The sequence below is a fragment of the Elgaria multicarinata genome, chromosome 6, assembly GCF_023053635.1.
Source record: "Elgaria multicarinata webbii isolate HBS135686 ecotype San Diego chromosome 6, rElgMul1.1.pri, whole genome shotgun sequence".
NCBI lineage: Eukaryota > Metazoa > Chordata > Lepidosauria > Squamata > Anguidae > Elgaria > Elgaria multicarinata.
The window spans coordinates 39,069,390-39,076,113 of NC_086176.1; the positions used below are offsets into that span (position 1 = coordinate 39,069,390).

A 6,724-nucleotide genomic window follows, 5' to 3' on the forward strand; every position below is an offset into this window, starting at 1 on the left:
AAAATAGTGCCTAAAGGGGGTCATTATCCCCTTCCACCTCCTGTAATAAAATCACCACTATGCAATGCACATTCTCTCTCCATCAGTAGCCAGTCAGATGCCCTGAAAACACACCAATACAGCATAAGAGGCTTGCAAATGCTTCCCCCCCCCCAAGTGTTCACTGCACATGCAGACAGGACAATGAGATTGCACCTGCTAGCTACATGCTGCCATCAGTGTGCCTGTTTGGCCTTCCCACACTACCTACATATGTTTGGTTTATGGTGATAATAGTACCTGGCAGAGGAGGCACCTTGTTCATGAAGGAGGTTTTCCCAGGTTGAGGCTCATCCACTGCACTTCGTGTGTGCTGACCCCTGCGATTTCTCCAAATGCGGGAAACTCGAAAGCATAGCTGCTTTTATGTTTTTAATTTTTGTATATTGAGTTTTAATGTTTAGTATATTAATCTTTGTAAACCGCCCAGAGAGCTACGGCTATGGGGCGGTATATTAATAACAACAACAACAACAACAACAACATTTTTTTCATTTTACATGAGGCCAATTTGGGAACCATGGCCAGATCTACACCAAGCAGGCTATAACACTTTGACAGTGGTTTGGAAACGGTATATGGAATGTGTCCTGGGCCCCATCAGTTATCAGTGCACTTCAATACCATTATAAAGCAGTAGTGTAGAACTTGCCCTTGTCTCATCAGGATTCAAGAATGTGTCAAATAATCTTCTCTCCCTTCTTTGACCAGAGTCAGGTCTCGAATGTGCTGTAATCCCTTTGGTTGAAAGAGGTTCCCAACCCTTGCGTTAGACTGTTGATGAACAAAGACAATGCTGCCCCCAGTGTTGTGATATTTTAACATTGAAAGCCTTTTAACATTTCACTTCTTTAGATGCCGAGTGCCTTAGGGATCTTCTTCAGTGTTGAAATGGCTGTGAGGAACTAAAAGCTTTCATTCCATGGATTGATATATAGGACCATGTTAACCATTTGATTTTTCTGCCCCACTTGATGATTACCAGCCATATACGTGAACCGTCTCAACTGAAAACTATTATGTTTGAGCCGTCTGAGGGTGATGTATGGTGATTAGTCTGTGATACATATTTCACACATGCAAGTCATCTCTTGGTGTGACAGTCTATGAGTGATGAATATGCATATGCGAAGGGACCCTTAGATTATGCTGTATTCGAAAATCCTACATTATGCCATGTGTATCTCACACATCACATTTGTTTACATGTGTGCTTTCCTCTGCATGAATCCAATATATGTGTGAGGCTTTAAATATTAAGTCGCTGGATGTCAAGATAATATTTAAAACTTCACAGAGGAAGCATTAATATCTCTCAAAAATTATTGACTTATAATTGATGTTTGGTGTCAAATGTCTTGATGATGAATTGAAACTCTCGGTGAAAAAATAATTACACGCATGGTCTTGAGACATTATTTTAGCTGGGGAATGTGGCTGAACAAACTGTTTGAATGTGTTGCTCCTAAATGTAGTGTGCTTAGATACTTGGTATTTACTCCAAAACAGCACACTGACTTTTTTTACAGGGCACTTACATGGTGTTGTCATCCAGTCATTGTACTGCTGTGATTGCCGCCCTCTTGCACAATGATTCTTCCGTCTTTTCTCAGATAGCAGTAAACCCAGCACCTTAATTATAGAAGCTTGTTGCCCTCATCAGAGTTGCAGTGAGTATTCATTATTATTATCACTTCCTGAAACAAGAAACTAAAATGCACACATACATATTCACATCTGTGTAAAAAAAAAAGCCCCCTATATATGAACAAGCTTCTAAACACTAAATGGAGAAAGATGAAGAGGAATGTTTTGTGCGTGCAAGATTCTGGACAATTGGCAGACCAATCCTATGTACATGGGAAGGGGGAGGATGCATGGGGGAGCATCCTCCAGGTCTATAGCACTCTGCCAGCTCACTGTGGCTAGGGCAGGAGGGGTGTGTGTGTGTGTGTGTGTTCCATAGGGCTAACAGAAGAATCTCTTTGGGGGTGGAGCTTGATGAGCTTCCTTCAGTTTGGCCCCCTGGACTTGGTTCAGTTTTCTCTTGGCTCAGTCTGCAATGAGTCAGGCTAGCTAGTGTCTTTTTCCATGTTTTTCAATTTGCACAAATGGTCGCAGTTTGCGTAAATGTTCATAATCTGCACAAATTGCGAAGTGTGGGTGCGATTTGCACAAATTATGCTAATTTCAGCTGCACTGTGCATAAATTATGTAAATTTGGCAATTTGACAAACTGCCTTGGGCATCATCAAAAAAGGCTACCATGGGAGGTGTGGTAAAGGACAAGTAACCTGCTCAAAAGCCTGAGGACAAGGCTGAGGTGAGGCCTGAGCCCCAACACGCTAAACAACTCCATTAAGCCCACATTTTTCTGCACCGATAAAATCCTATTTCACAGCAATCCTAGCTGCCAGTAAAAAAAATGTATTAATTTCCTTTTTTTAAGTGGAAGGGATAGGACACCTTGGCAGGTGCTGTGGCACTGAGCTCAACCCTGAGGAATGACTAAGTGACACACTTTAATAAGACATCCTCAAAGGCAGAAATAAGGATCAAATGAAGACAGTCATTTACCAAGAATATTAAATAGCAACTACCCCTAGTAAGCAGGCATAGTTGGTGTGTGTAATATCTTATTTCCTCAAATGACTTTACTCTTACACCCTTGCTTCTCTTTATGCCTGGAACTGGCTCGCAGATGCCACTTCTTTTACTTCCTTCAAATTCCTCCTCCAAAAGTTGCTTTTTCCATGGCCTGTTAATCCCCTCCCCCACTTTGTGTAACTGAAATAAATGCATACATGAAATAAAGAAATCCCAACATTTACCTCTGCCTCCATTTGTCTAAGCTGAATTTATTCTTGAACGCTAAGCTCCTTGGGACAAAACCCTTCATCATTTTGTATTTTATAAAATGTTGTGCAGATTAATGGCATCATCATCATCATCATCCAGGTAGGATGACAGAACTTCTACACTAGTAGTGAGGTTCACAGTTTTGAATAACTGTTTCTTACGTCTCTTAACACTAGAAGAAGAGAAATATCCTGCAATATAAAATTATCATGTGGTACCTATTATTATATTTATTCCCCTAAAATAGAACTTATTACAAGCTGAAGTGAGAACCATTTGAACTGTCACAGATACCATAAATCAAGACATTAAGAAGTCATTTGTTTGAAAGGCAGGGGGAACCCAAGACTATTTTAAGCAAGTACCTTGAAAACTGAAGTGTTGCTGATTGTGTTTCTTGGTGAGCAGCAGCAAACCCTATGTATGTTTAATTGGAAGTAAGTCCTCCTTTGTTCAATGGGGCTTACACCCCAGTAAGTGTGCTTGGGATTGCAGCCACTTTTACCTCAGATACTTTGGCAAGTATGACTAAAGAGAGTCCTACCCCATAAAGAACCACAAAATATTCTGTCCCGAGAATATGAGAGAAAATACGTCAAGGACAATAATAATGGATTAGAAGTTACCAAGCCTTTCTACTTACTCTATAGCTTGTATGTTATTTATGGCAACCGAATTAAAACTAGGTAGGGTAGGTTTAGAAATGAACTGCAATGCTTTATAAGCACCCTAGGCTAAAAAAAACTGAAGCAAGAGTTCATTTACACTGAAGATGAGGAGCAGAAAGCATAATTTTTTTATTGTCCATAGTAAATCTGTTTGTTTAGCACATGGAGAAAATACTGCGCTTCAAGAACTGCTTACCCTTATAAGGGGGGAAATTGCCCTCATAATGCTGTCAAGGTCAGGCAGATTGCTTGTCTTATCATAAATGTAATTGCTGGATCCACAAAACACAACTGCCAGAGGGCAACATTAACTCCAGTGCGTAACTTAAAAGTACTGGGTATATTTTGCATCTTAATTTCACATGCCTCTTTGTGCTACCCTGCCTCCTTTCATGGTTTCTGGTCTGAAAGAAAGGCTAGTGGAAATAACCATGTTGAGCAGATACTTTCTGAAATACAATGTATGAGTAATGGAGAAAATTGTGCATTTTAGAATTCCAGTCTGAAGTCACACTACCAAGAAAGAATTGAAGTAGACAACAGAAAGATCACATGTCTGATTGAATTAATTCTGCTAGTTCCCCCCCCCCCCATTACAACTATTCTTGCAGGCCATCTACCAAGTTAGTACCATGATGGCATGAGAGCTCATCCAATTATGACTTGGATCAAACTTGGGGAATTCAGGAGACCCAAGTCCAAATGTGACAACTGCCAAACCTTCCAACCCCCAAATTTCCTCTCTTGAGCTCTCAATGTGTGCACTTGGGAGGGGAAAATCCCATAACTGCCACCCATTCCAAAGCCATCCCCACCCAACTCCCCAGTATCCAAAGACACTCACTTCCATTCCATCTTACTGGGTTAGCAGAAAAAGAAAAAGAAATATGAGAGGAAAAAGAGATGTTACCCTCCACCTTTGACTCTCCCTCTTCCCCCACCGCAATAAAAGAACAAAATAGGCCAATGAGGACTGAGCATGCTTAGTGCCTTCCAGGTGTCCCAGAATGGTAGTGTCAATTGGAAAGGGAACCTTGAAAACCATGGGAAGCGGGGGGATTAGTCTTATAATAAATATCCTGAAAGAGTGCATAGCTAGTGGGCTGGCTGGCTGGCTGGTATGCTGAACAGGAGCACTTCTGTTAGGGGATGAAGGAACACTGCAAAAATTTTGTTGCAGGTCCCACTTGTATGTTCTAATAACAAACTCTAGTGGTTAAATGTATGTCAGTTTGGAAGCGAAATGGGGCCACCCAAAACTAATGTATTGAATTTGATGTGCTCAGCAGACTCCCTGGATATGCAGAAGGGTATGAGTTTGTAAAATTAAAAGTTTTACCCATCCACCCTATGAGCTTCCAATACTACAGAATGTTGAGAGCATTACAGATAAGAAAATAGTAAATTTTACAGTGACTTGTCTCATTATGCTATGATGCTTAAAAACCAGTTTATTTATTACATTTTTATACCGCCCAATAGCCGAAGCTGCTCCCAGGATCCCCTGTGTGTCATTTACATGAACAGGGATGACCCTGCGACAATCCCAGGATAAACCTTAGGTCTAGCTAAGGCCCAGGACTTCAGTAGAACCATTGTCTAAAACCACAAGAAATTTCCCAAGAGACCTAAAAAAAAATCTGGATCCATCCACCTCTGGTAATGGACCATTTCAATTACACCCATTACCCTCCTAAGCAAGGCCTAAGAGTGGCCACCCAATCAAACGAACAAATAATAATAGCTGACAATGGAGCTATACCCATGGGCCTGTCTCAATTGTCCCTAAATCAGTACAGAAAGCCAACTCCAAGGCACAAAACCAAGTCCAAGCACATGCACTGGGCTAGATATTAATTTAGACAGCCCCATGGTTGTCACAGCACCCTTGAAATCCTGAGCCACCCCAGAAAAGATGGCCTTGTCATGTACGTTGATGTTCCTCAAGACCACAAGCCTTGGGAGAATCTTCATACAACCTCCAAGACCAGCTCGAGCAGGGAGACTGCTAAACAATCGGGTGGACAATACATCAAGGCAGGATCTACACTACTGCTTTATAGGGGAATTGAAGTGTACTGACAATTGTTGGGGCCCATGGGCACTTCTACAGGAAGGGTTTGCCCCGGGATGGCTTCGCAGCAGAGGTATGCCATCTACATGATGCAGCAGCCATTGTGAAGCCATCTTGAGGCAAACCCTGGAAACTCTGCTCCCCAAAAGTTGGGCACTTACTCCAACTTTTTTGGCAGCGGAGGCTTGTCACAGCCCATGGGGACCCCTGATTGGTCACCATGGGCTGGACAGGGAAGGCGGCAGCCCCTCACCTCTTTAAAAGTTAAAAAAAATGGGGGGAGGGAACGAACAGGGCCATTCCTCCCTGTTTTTAATTTTATTATCTGTATCTGTGCAGCTGATTTTACAGATAATAAAAATAAAAAGAAATGGGGGTGAGGAATGGTCAGCCAGAAGGAGGAGAGGTGGTTCGCCTGGAGTTCTGGATGACTGTTGAATAGAGTATAGGACCAGAGAGATGGAATCCTTATACAGTAGCTCAAGGCCATGATCCTTCTGCCCCTCAAGCCAAGTTTGCTGCTGTGCCCAATAATCTGGTAGACAAAGCTGGAAGAGATTTACCTCCAACCATGTTTCAATTGTCATGCTAGGTTGGCACGTTCTTCCTATATTATGAATCATCTTTCTATTGGTTGACTTGGCATTCACCAAGCAGCCCAATGGAGGGGGGGAAAGTCTCAAGATGTGTGTGTGTGTGTGTGTGTGTGTGTGTGTGTGTGTGTGTGTGTGTGTGTATATATATATATATATATATATATATATATATATATATTCCTCAAAGTAGCCCAATACATTTAGAGACCTTCTTCAATGGCTAACCAAAAGAAGAGAGACACTCAAACTCATTTGTGAACAAAACATTTTAGCATTTCTAATTAAACATTATAACTACACACTGGAAAAAAATGTCTATGCATACTTATAAAATCTTGGAGATATATCTTCTTAGGCTAATTTTAAAATAAGCAAGCATACATAGGCATTTTTGCAATGTGTGTATATCAAGTTTCCCTAACAGGATATAAAAAACCCCAGAAATGCAACATAACTGCAATTTTTTTACATTGGTTAAAATAGATATT

General features: G+C 41.3%; 1 non-coding gene across 1 annotated transcript; it reads left to right on the top strand.

The window, feature by feature from the left end:
* Positions 1 to 272: 272 nt before the first annotated feature.
* LOC134400971 (U1 spliceosomal RNA) lies at positions 273 to 430 on the top strand. Its single transcript, XR_010025609.1, has one exon. It is a non-coding gene; the product is annotated as a U1 spliceosomal RNA (small nuclear RNA).
* The last annotated feature ends 6,294 nt before the right edge of the window (positions 431 to 6,724 follow it).